Raw genomic sequence first — 12,631 nt, forward strand, 5'->3', positions numbered from 1 at the left:
ATGATTAATGGATTCAGTGAATCATACTGCAAATTACCTTTTTTTTTTTCTCTGTGACTATAAGACCCTCGGTTACCACCTCACACAATGTAGCTATCCAAATTTAGTTCCTAATCTCACTCTTGATTACTGCAGCAGCCGGGCATGACAAAAGGAATCATGCCTTTTCAATACACAGCTTCCCTTACAGGAAGGGAACAGAACTGTTGCTGAAAGTTTTACTTGTTGCAGCAAGAAAGGTGAAGGCTAAGAAAGGAAAAAGAAAGTCTATTGTGTTATACACCAATGTCAAACTCGTATAGTATTTACTGTATAGTAAAATTATTGTATTATGCTCAAGTGCGGAGGGAGAAGTGTGATTTAATTGGAATTAATGGGTTAAATCAAACTACTGGCTTGGAGATTAAATGGGTTGAGACAAGCTTTGCAGGAAGGGAAAGCAACAACAGTCTGCAAAATGAGCAACAATGGCATATAAAAACAAATGGAAAAGGATAGTCTTTACAGCATCATTTGTAACTTGGCATTAAGCCAAATATTTAAAGGTGATCTCTTTTTCCCCATTATGTAAGACTACTTGAGAAGAGGTTTATTGGGCAATATTTGCTAATAAACAAGGGAAGAAAAGTAGCCAAAGAAATTCTGAGTGGAAGTGGAATATATTGAATTGGAATATATCAATAGTCCTGCTAAGAATGTAAGTGTATTCATAGATTGTTTCTAATCCAGCATGTTGTTAGTGAACAGAAGGCTGGAGAAAAGTCCCAAATTTATATATTTTTAATATACATATACACACACATACATATGTACATACACACATATACTGACGTTTAAAGAATTAAGTGGGAAAACATGTAGATTCTGTTTTAAAAATGATCAAAGAGCTTATATATATTTCTTAAGAGGGTGATTAGGCTTGTGGAAACCCAAGGCCTGTACAGGAAAAGCAATACAGTTTTACAGAGTGCCTCCTGTCTTCCAGCATCCCCCTGTCTTCTGGTCTCAGAGCCCAATTTAAGGAACCAGCTTGTGAAATCCTTCCTCCTGAGGGCCTCTGGGTGTAGCTTTCAGGTGTCTCCTTGTGCCTTCACCTGCAGGAACACCTGCTCTGATGTGTCCTGTTCTGCTTCTCCCCAAGGAAAAGGTATGGTCTTTATGATATCACATGCTTTATTGCTGCTTATATGCTATCATATGGAACACTCTATGTTAGTTCAAGATCATGGTCCATGCTTTGGACAAATTATTTCAAGTCCTGTCAGTTTTCCTGTTTTCCCCCTTTTGCAATATCTTATCAACTGAAAAATACCTCTGAAGATGCAGACCGTCATTTTTGTATCTTACTTCCAAAACCGTACACCTGCTGCCCAAGTCACCTACCTTGTCTTCTAGGCTAATAGCAGTGCTCTGTCACAATCCTTTGTGTGACTGGAGCTCTCAGAACAGGGCGAACAGGGCCCCCTGTTATCACCTTACCCATTATAAAGGTCATGTGAATTACGAGACCTCACTGCCACCCAGGGTTTCTGCTTCTCTGTACATACACTTGAAGAGAAACCTTTTGCCTCTCTCAGATCTACAGTCTAAGAAAAGCAGAGAATGGGTGGAGGAAAGGAGACAGTGTCATTCTCATATTGTACTGAGTGAAATCCATCACAAAAAAAAGTGCACGGCTTCTCTAGGACAGTACATGGCAGAGCCTTAAACTTGTAGCCTCAGTGAAGAACACTTCTCTCTTACTATATCTGCCTTTTGTAATGAGACCGATATCATAATGACTTAAATATGGTTTTTAGATAAAATCTGAAGTACTGACACATTAACATGATTTTCCACAGCCTTTCAAGAGGGTTTATGAAATACTGTTACACTTGTGCCAGAAAAATTAATGAAGAACAGCTAAAATCAAGTGCAGGTACACATAATATGAAGAACTGAAAGGAGAGCTGTTTAAGGGGAAGGTGAACCAAACTACACAAGATTAGCTTAAGTAAGATTTTTATTTCAGTAGAAGGTTTTGCCTGTGTAAAGTTATATAATTGTTTTCAGGTCATCTAAATGCACACACCCAACAATGACTGTTGAAGCACCATTATTTGTTGTTAATTCGGATGCAGAAAGACTATACATGCATTGACTTTGAAATGGGGTAAGTGCAGTTACTGTGCTCACGAGTCTTTTGCAGGTTGTTTGCACCTTCTGTACTACGCTATTTTAAGTCGCTACTGAACTGCAGGTCAGGAAACCGAAGTTGCTAAGGCTGGATCTTGTCAACCTGGAAGAACCTCATAGCTGGCTGCCCACCCTTCTCTGGTGCTGTAACTAGTACTGCTGAGACCATCTCTCATCACTAACACAAAATAACATCATTACTGCTCTCTTTTTTTTGTTGCTGTTGTTTTGGTTTGTTTGTTTTGTTTTGTTGTTGAAGTAGTCTTCTGTCAGCCAGGTGAGCACAAAGTGATTTGGCTTGTAAAATCAGTGGGGGGAGGGAGATTTCTCTAGCTCTTGATGCAATTGCCTAAGCTTGACACTTAATATAAATGGTGTGCCTTCGTGTCTGTATTTTGTGCCCAGCAATAGTTAAAAATCAGATAGCGTCTACTCCACCTTGCTAAATATAATTGTATTTTCTATTCTAGATCATGCCAAATACGAAAAAAGGCTAAGAGCCTCCCTCCATCTCCATGTCTTTGTTTCAGGCTGCAGGAAGGTAACTGATTAATAAACATATTTATATATTTTTGTCCCAAGCACAGTTCTAGAAGGTTAATGGTTTATTAAAGCCAGACACTGAATCCTTCCATTGTATCTTACTGTGATTTCTACAGTTTATTCATCCAAAGGTGCTCCAGAATATCTGCTGTCTCTGATGATGGTGTAAAAAACCATCCTAGGAGGAACAAATTGCTGAAGACACAATAATGTTCAGTTCTACAGACAGTTCCGGAACTTAAAGCATGTCCATCAATTACACTGCAAGTAGAATTCTCCTTCCCTAAAGCAAGTTTCCAAAACCACCACAGCTCTAAGGGTTGTTTTCCCAACAAAAAGTACTCCGATGCCACAGGGAAAAAAACTGCTCAATTCAGGTACTTTATTTAAAGTCAGGATGAAAGCAATTTTCTGATTTATTAAAATTCCATAATTAACTAGCCATCACATTTTTTTTCTCTTTTTTTTCTGGATCAGTATCAACATACAGCAGACAACCCACGGCAGCAGACACTTACAAAATGTTAATACATACCTTCAGATTTCTAAATACCATCCATAACTCATCACAAGAAGTTCTAACCCCCCTCTCAGTGACAGTTCCCAACAATCATGGGGGTCACAAGCTCACCCCCCACCCCAGGAGTGGCTCCCTCTTGCGCACACTGCTTCGGTGGGGCAGGTGGGTGCCCTGCTGTTGTGTCATTCCCCGTGCTGCACCCTGCACCTGCTGGCCCATGCACCAGTGAGAAAGCTGCTGTGAGGCCCCCTGTGCCCTGGTGGGATGGTTACTCCTCTCTAGCTCTGCCCCCTGCACCGTTTCCCATTCCTCGTACAAATTTTCATGCTTCTTGTATACTGCTTTGCAAGCTGACTGCTGCTGCATCAAAAATCTCTTTGAAAGTTGCTGGTTGGTTTTTGATTTGGCTGATGATTGTTTTCCTCTTCAGCACAACTGGATAGATTTGGGTGTTGTCCTCGTTCCTTCCCCCTGTCCCACCAGTTGACATCTACTCTCTTATTGTATCAGCTGTTGCTACCCAGGCTGTTTTGTGAAGAGGAGAAGCATTCAGGCACTCTCAACTACTGGTGCTGTAGTTTACATGTGAAAATTAGTTCATTTGAGTCTCTCCATTCCTTTTAAATACTGGACCAGCTCCACAGGTGCAATAGCGTCTCTCTTTTTCTTTTTCCATTTTTGTTTTTATTTAATTTTATTGATTTATTTTTTCTTCTTGTGTACACAATCACAAATCCCAGTCATGTCAGACATGCGTGAAAATGTACAGTATTGTTTTACCTTGATTTCACAGACAAACAGCCTTTTCTTCTCTTTAGCAAGAAAGGTACAGGTCCCTAGTACAGCTCAGGGGTATCCCCAGCAGTGGCAAGTTCTGCCTCTGTGCCTGTCTACCTGCACCTGCCATAGAAGGTAGCACCCTCTCCCTCAATCCTGTTACAAAATCCTTTCACCTGCCAAATTAAGACTCCAGCTGCATCCCACTCAGTTGATCTATCATGCATTTATTCAACCCACAGACTCAGATCTAACCTCAACTACGCACTCACCTAGTTGCAAAAAACTTCCCTGGGAGCAGGCTCTGATCTGAGCCTTTGCACAGACAGTTAGGAACTGCATCTGCATGTTCTCTGAACTGGCTGTGTTACCCCAAAAAACACTTCTTGTGAACTCCTGGGTAGAGAGGTCCACAAGCGTCATGAAAACTGAACATGAAGGCAAGGTACAGAAAGCCATCAAAAGCATGATTCAGATGAAACGCATTGCAGTCCCAGTGCATGATTCATCTTAACTCCACACAACTATTTAGGCAGCCTAAACAGTAGCAGAGTCTGTAGGCTTTCAAATCTCCATGGGTAAAGCTCCTTCATATTGAACGTTCTGCCAATGCATACGCTCCAAAACAGCTCAACAGTATGTCTCAGTACTTATCTCAAGCTTAAATCTGTTTGACATTCATAAATTATTGATGAAAGCCCAGAGCATGACACAGTTTCATTCCAAAACCTGGCCACAAGAGGAGGAAGTGGTGGCCTGACCTTATTATATATATATAATAACTTGGTGATTAGTGCACTTGCTGAAGAAGTAGGGCACCTGGAGTTCAGTGCTCTCATGAGCCTGGGAGGGGAATCAGATGTGTGCCTCAGGTCTCCTCTCCCATCATGCCTGCTCTGCAGGGAAGGAGTGAGACAGCCCCTCACAGATAAAGGAAGGATTTAGCTGTGAATGTGAGGACAGAGGTTGCGAGGGTGAAACTCAGTCTTACTTGAATAGCTAAGTCAATGATTTAGAGAAGTGCCTAAGTCCTGGCTGATAGTTCCCAATTTTATGGTAATGCCAATGGGCAAGCTTAATGTTTACTGCTGACTGCTGTAAACGCCACTGCCCTGTGCCTACCTGTGTCTTATCACTTTGTTGCGGTGATGTTATGCTCCTCTCAGGTGCAGGTGGTGAGGTCATCTAAGATACTTTCAGTGTGATTTTCTTTATCTTTCAACATTAGAATCAAAACATTTCCTACATTTTATTCATTCTACCAAAGTAAAATTCAGGGATATGTTTATTTCAAGGAAATTCACAGACATCTTAATCTCCAAATGCTTGAACTGGAGGCAGCCTCTACCCCCAACAAGCCTCAGTGCGACTGGTGGCAAGGGCAGTGAGAAAACACATCCGTGGCTGGTGTTCAGCTTCAGGGGGATCCCAGGGATAAGTTGCAAATGCTTGTTTCCTTGGAGATCTGTCAGGTCACAGGCAATGGCTCACCCAGGCCCCTTCACACCTGGAAGAAACTGGACCTCTCTGTGGATCCCACGTGGGTCCATGATCCTCTTCCAGTCTCTGTGGTTTCCTTACAGAGAAGATTATTGCTACATGGAACGAAAAGTTTTCTCATCTGTATTTGCTTACAGCTGTGCATGCAGGCCGTGCTTCTTGGCCACACCATTTTCTTGAGCCTCCAGTCTACCCTGGGGGTAAATACTCAGTCTTTATTCACTTTGTGGGGTGAGCACTTCTTTTCTGTCTTGCCTTCAGGTGGAACATAACATACCTTCTTATGTTCTTGGCTGAGGGTCAGGGGTGCAGGAGAGCAGAGTAGTGGGAATCAGGACAGCTCAGAGATGTGCCCCAGGAGGCTTTGCCTTACAAAGCTGCACTTGCACTGTTATGCTGCTTCCAGTGCAGGCTGCAAAGGCAGTGGCTTGTTACGGATGAGTTAGATAGAGCCTGCGTGAACTCCTGGAAGTCCTTTCCCCCAGCAGCTCCACACAGGTTTGTGCCAATACAGTGCTTCTGCTCATACCCAGTAACCCTCTGCCAGGTGCTTGTGAATGGAAGAAGACAGGAGTTGGGGAGCAATTGAGTGTTCAAAATGCGTTCACTGCTGTTCATAGCTGAAGAGGTAGATTTAAATATAGCACAGGAGCTGTTGCCTTCTGCTTTCAGTTGCACGTGTGGAAACAGGTGCTGGGTCTGCAGAGTCTCAGGGGGATTCTGCTCTAGAGCCTTAGAAGGAATGTGTGGTGTACTTTTTTTGGCTGAGATAGAGTTAAATTTCTTCATAATAGCTTGTATGTGGCTATGTTTTAGATTTGTGCTGAAAATAGTGTTGGTAACACACTGATGTTTTAGTTACTACTTACACAGTGCTTACACAGTGTCAAGGTCTTTTCTGCTCCTCAGACTGTCCCGCTAGCAAGTAGGCTGGGGGAGCACAAGAAGTTGGGAGGGGACACAGCTGGGACAGCTGACCCCAACTGGCCAAAGGGATATGCCATACCCTATGACACTGTGCTCAGCAATAAAACTGGGGGGGTGGGGGTTGGTGAGGGCTGCTGTTGCACGGGGACTGGCTGGGCATCGGTCAGCTGGTGGTGAGCAATTTTTTTCTTTTGCATCACTTTTTTTTCTTGGCTTTTATTTTCCTGACTCTTTGGTTGGGTTTTTGTTTCCTTACAATTTTTTAAAATATGTTTTTATTGTTAAACTGTCTTTATCTCAACCTACAACATTTTCTCACTTCTACCCTTCTGATTCTCCCCTCCATCCCACTAGCAGGGAGTGAGCAAGCAGCTGTGTGGCACTTAGTGTCGAGCCAGGGTTAAACCACGACAGTCTTTTTTGGTACCCAACGTGGGGCTCAAAGTGTTTGAGATAACAACAGCTTTAACCAGAGTGTATTAGAAGGAATTTATAGTTATTATTATAATCTGTTAACAGTTGCTGGTTGCAGTATTGACTTGTCTGTTCTCAACATTATTTTATCTGATCTCTGCCATGATCCCTTTTTTGCTGTATATGTTAAAGACTGGTTTTGGCTTTTGCATTTGCTGTGCTTGGTAGCACTTAGTGGTGTTCTGCCAGGGAGATTTATTATTAAAACAATGGCCTTGAGCTTAATCTGGTATTTGGGCTCTGTGCTGAAGCCGTTACTGGACTTCAGGAACCATCTCATGGAGACAGTTAACTATTACACATTTTCTCCAAGAGGATTCTGGTGGAGGGAATACAGGATGGCACCTTCACCACCTTCTTCTGTGAGGTTTTCTCCTCCATTGCAAAAACTTTTCAGTATCTTGAACATCATTGGGTAACCAAAATACTATTGGTACTTCTTAGGAATATTGTTTTGGCTTTTTCTAAGGTTAACCAACTTGTTAGGAATACCACCCAGGCTCCAAGGCAGTGTGGTTATGGTTGGCAGAGCATGTGAGAGAATATGGGTAGGTATCTAGAAAGGTTGTCACCTCCAATGGTCTGGGACTTCACTCCTGAACAAGTGCGAGATCCTGAGGAAGTGATAGAATGTTTAAAAAAAAGATGCCCTGGCTATTCCAAAGAGGCACAACTTATGGCACTGTGCCAGCGCCTGTCCTGTGCCTACTGAGCACTGTTCAGTACTATTCAGCACCCTCAAGGAGAAGAGAGGGTCTCTAGATCTGAAGACATACAAACAGACACTGTGGCTAAACCAGAGACCCAGTCTTCCACTATATCAGTTGCCCCTATAATCAAGAAGAAACAATGTAAGCGGAAATCGACTCGTTTAATAAGGGATGAAGAAGCTTCTCCTAAGAGGGAGCAGTAGGGAGAATTAGAAGAGGCAGCCCGTTCTGCAGGCGATCAGTCACAAGAACAGGAGGAATAAGGGACTGAACTCATTTATGAGTCAGAAACCACCCAATCCCTATCCCTAAGTGAGTTGCAAGATACGCAGAAAGATTTCAGCTGTCTTCTGGGTGAGTAAGTTATCAGCTGTTTGCTCTGATGCTGAGATATTGGGGCCAATATTCAGGAATTAGAGGGTAAGGAATCCTGGCAGCTGAGATCCCTTGCTAGGGATAAGGTCATTGACAAAGAGATTGGAAAAGGGGCAGCACCCCTTAGTCTCCAGAGGCGACTCCAATCGAGTGTGCAGGACAGGTATCTCTTCAAGGAAGAACTGGCAAATTCCCAAAGCAAACGGACCAGCATTGAGGGAGGTATCCAGTATCTGAGGGAATTAGCTGTGGTGGAGGTGACCTACAGCAACCTGGACGACAACCAGGTATCCAAAAACCTGCATGAAATCCAGTGCACGCAGTCCATGTGGCGTAAGTTTGTACGAAGTGCACTGACGTCATACGCCAACATCCTGGCGATAATGAGCTGGACAGACATGGAGGCACCAACTGTGGACAGGTTGGCCAGCCAGCTCAGAGAATTGGAAGAGACTCTCGCTTCCTCCCTGAGGACCTGTGTCTTGGCTATGGAGAAACTGTCACAACAATTGTGACAATTAAAAAAGAGTATGTCGTCCTTGCTCATACCGACCAATGTCTCAGCTATTAAGAGTCAGCCTTTTTCTGCTCAAGGTAAAGTGTACCGGTGGCACATATCGTGTGCAAACCTGTGGTTCTTCCTGCGTGACCAGGGGGAGGACATGAGGAAGTGGGATGGTCAACCTACCTGGAGACTAGAAGCTCGGGTACAGGAACTGCAAGAAAAAACAACAGCCAAAAGGCATCCATCCAGGAGAATTACTCCTCCAGTTTCTGTTGGGCAGAGTGGAAGGGCTGATCTTACTTTTGATCCTGATGAAGGGCCTTCCGGTTTACAGTTACAAAAATTAATTAATGAAGACTCCAACCAGGAATAGAGGGGCCCTGCCTTCAGCCAGGCAGAGAAAAGGGACAACTGAGTTTACTGGGCTGTGTGGGTTTGATGGCCTGGCACATCAGCCCCACAGGAGTATAAAGCTTTAGAGGACACCAGTGCACAGTGTACTCTAATACCATCAGATCACAAAGGGGCAGAATCCATCTGTATTTGTGGAGTGCCGGGAGGATCCCAACAGCTGTCTGTGCTGGAGACTGAGGTAAGCCTAAATGGGAATGAGTGGCAACAGCATCCTATTGGGACTGGTCCGGAGGCTCCATGCATCCTTGGCGTAGACTACCTCAGGAGACGATACTTCAGGGACCCACAGGGGTACAGGTGGGCTTTTGGTATAGCTGCCTTGAGTAAACAGACATTAACAACATACCCTTGGGATGCTCCCAAGGGTCAAATCTCAGATCCAGCCCAGCAGCTGGAAGAGCACTCTCCAGGGGGACATCTATAATCAAACAGAGAGGATAAAAGTGTTCATGATGTTGTGAGACACTTCTTCATGAGCAGCAGCTGCAGCGGGGCGGGCAGGGTGACCTTCTGGGTAGGACCTGGCAGCTCTTGAAGGAAGTGAAGACTCACAAGTTACCCACGCGTTCCCTCCAAGGGTCTACACCACGATCCTGCTGAGAAGATGCAGAGCCATCACCTGCATCCACATCTGCCATGTAAGGCAGAAGAAAACAGCTCTCATGCTATATTCCGATATACCTCTATAGCTTTGAACGGCAGTGAATGCATTTTGAATGTGCAATTACTCCCCAATGCCTGTCTTCTCATTCCATTCACGAGCACCTGGCAAAGGGTTTTACCAGGACTGTATTGACACAAACCAACTCTGTGCAGAGCTGCCAGCAGGTCCCACTCTGCAGAGCACGGGACTGGGCATCTCTATTGGGTTGACGTGGCAAAGTTTTGGTAGCAGAGGGGCTGCAAGGGTGGTTTCTGTGAGAAGATACTAGAAGCTGCCCTCAGGATGGACAGAGACAGTGCCAGCCGGCTCCAAGACGGACCCACCACTGGCCAAAGCCAGCCCAGTCAGCCCCGTTGGTAGCACCTCTGTGACAACATATTTCAGAAAGTGTAAAAATGCTGTACAGCAGCTGGGAGACAGGAGTGAGAGAATGTGAGAGAAAGAACTCTGCAGACACCAAAGTCAGTGAAGAAGGAGGAGGAAGAGGTGCTCCAGGCACCGGAGCAGAGATTCCCCTGCAGCCCATGGTGACAACCATGGTGATGCAGGTTGTCCCCTTGCAGACCATGGGGGTCCGTGTTGGAGCAGATATCCACTCTGCAGGCCATGGAGGACCCCAAATGCCCCTGAGGAGGCCGCAGCCTCTCTGTGCCTCCCCGCAGGGCTCCTGCTTCCCACCCGCCCTGGAGCCGGTGCCTCTATTCTTGCCCACCCTACCTAGATGTAGTGCTCCCAATGGAGCAGCCTGGCTGTCCCTGACACGCAGGGCCACCGGGAGGAGGAGGAGGAGAAGGAGGAGAAGGAGGAGGAGGAGGAGGAGGAGGAGGAGGAGGAGGAGGAGGAGGAGGAGGAGGAGGAGGAGGAGGAGGAGGAGGAGGAGGAGGAGGAGGGAGGAAGCAACTGGGGGACGAGGCTCCCCACACTTGCCTTATGCTGCCCGTTGGCAGAAGCCACCACCCACTTGCGCCTTTGAGGTCATGAGCGCAGAGTGGCATCTCCTGAGCCTGGTGCGGCATGAAACAGGCCATCTGCGTTACCTCACAGGACTCCTACATGACTTCAGAGGGACCTTATCTGATATAACTCCTCTACAGGGACAGGGAAGCTGTGAAGCTTTGGGTCGGCCCAGGATCCTTCTGCTTGCCAGGGCCACCCAGTGCACACAGCAGGTGATGCCTGGGGGGTGGTGTCTTGTGCCTCCACCGTGTCCCCACGGGGCAGGTTAGTGCCTCTGCCTGCACCCCTGGATGCCATGCACTCTCTTCCCTGACCTGCAGCTCCCCGCGGGTGCTGACCTTCCAAACCGGGGCCTAGCACAGCCGCCTGCTGCACCCTGTTTCTCATCCCAAGCCCTAAGGCCCCTTCTGTCCAGCTCCAGGCCACATTTCCTGGCCTACACCTTTGTCAGCTGTTGACAGCATGGGAGGAATACGGAGAGACCGTCCAAATATGTAGGCGTAGGCATGAGGTTAGGAAAGTCAAAGCCTGCCTGGATTTGTATCTGGTGAGGGATGTCAAAGGACATAGGAAGTGCTTGTTTAAGTACGCAGGTTACAAAAGGAAGGCTGCGGAACGTACGGGCTTCCAGCTGAATGGAGCCAGGGCACAGTATCTCCTGCTGGTTGTAGTTCTAATTGTGGGGGTTAATGGTGTCACGGAAAGCCTTGCACTGTTGCTGCTGGAGAAAGTAGAAAGCGCCAGCATTAGGCTGTAAAGAGCAAAGAGAAACGAGCTGCATTTGCCCGCGGCTTCTGCTGGCCGATGTCAGTGGGGGCCACCTCCATTGCATTGACATTCTCTGCAAAGGCCCTCAGTTTGCCATGATTTAATTACAGTTTCGCAGTCCTCTAAATGTAATGTTTAGCTGTAAGTTGTGGCATAATTTCTCTCTCTTTCAGGGTGAATGAAGTCGATAATCATTTTGCAAAATGACGAATGTGCTTAGCGTTACTCTTCATAACATGATTGAAAAAACACCCAACAACAAATAAAATATCATGCTAGTTTCCTACCAGAAGTTTCAGCACAGAACTACCACCTGTCTATTCTGATTTCCAGTTATTTAAACAATGTGCGGTTTAATCTTTTTAAGCCTGTCAGCTGAAAGTATACTGCTAATTGGCAATGTGTTTCGTTAGAAAGCCTCGGGTTATTTTCTTTGTATACAGCTTTCTACGGAAAAGAAAAATAAATACTTTCAGACGTTTTCATGAAAAAAAAAATACAAGTCTCCCGATGTCTCTGATGGGAGTGTTCCTGATTTTTTGATTGACACAAAGACTTTCTTTCACATGCTTTTGAAAAGGGATCTTTCACTGCCAGAAGATGGTGCGCTTCCACCGCATCATGCTGCAGCCAGCTTGAGGAAGGGATTGTGTTTGCTGCATAAAATCGCCTCTACTCATAATGTAAGCAATAGTCATGACGAAATCAAAAGGAGTTTGTGGTAAAAAAATTTGGTTCATACTTATTGAATGCACACATTACTGTATTTTCAGGCATGCGCTGCTTCTATTTTCAATGAATTCGTATACATAGTAATTTTATCAAAAGGAGCTTATAAAATAATATTAAAATAAACATTAGATTATTTTTAGGAGAAGATAATGCCTTTAACTGAAAAAATTAAACAATCAAGATTTAAAATACTTGGATGTCTTTTAATATCTGAAATATTGTTCAAGTGTTTGAAATGTTTGCACATAAATATCTTTTACTTGGTTTCCTATTCCTTTATGTAGACCTTCCTGAAAATTTTACATTAAAGCTGCCTTTGGTGTTAAACAATTTATTCTATAAAATGTGCAAATATTTGATTTCTGTGTAAAACAGTGAACTGAAACTGAAAAGTTTTGATCCAAAATGTTCCGGATATTAGTAAAATGCTACAGTCTTCACAAGGAAAAAGGTTTTGAACCTAGTAGAACTACACCGTCACAGTACATCCACCTGCATGGTACGCTGGGGTCTTAAATTGCATTTTGCTGGTTTTGTCTTTCCTATCTATCGGGGGGGGGGGTTGTGTGTGTTGTTCATAGCCTGACAAA

Source organism: Gavia stellata, chromosome 1, assembly GCF_030936135.1.
Source record: "Gavia stellata isolate bGavSte3 chromosome 1, bGavSte3.hap2, whole genome shotgun sequence".
NCBI lineage: Eukaryota > Metazoa > Chordata > Aves > Gaviiformes > Gaviidae > Gavia > Gavia stellata.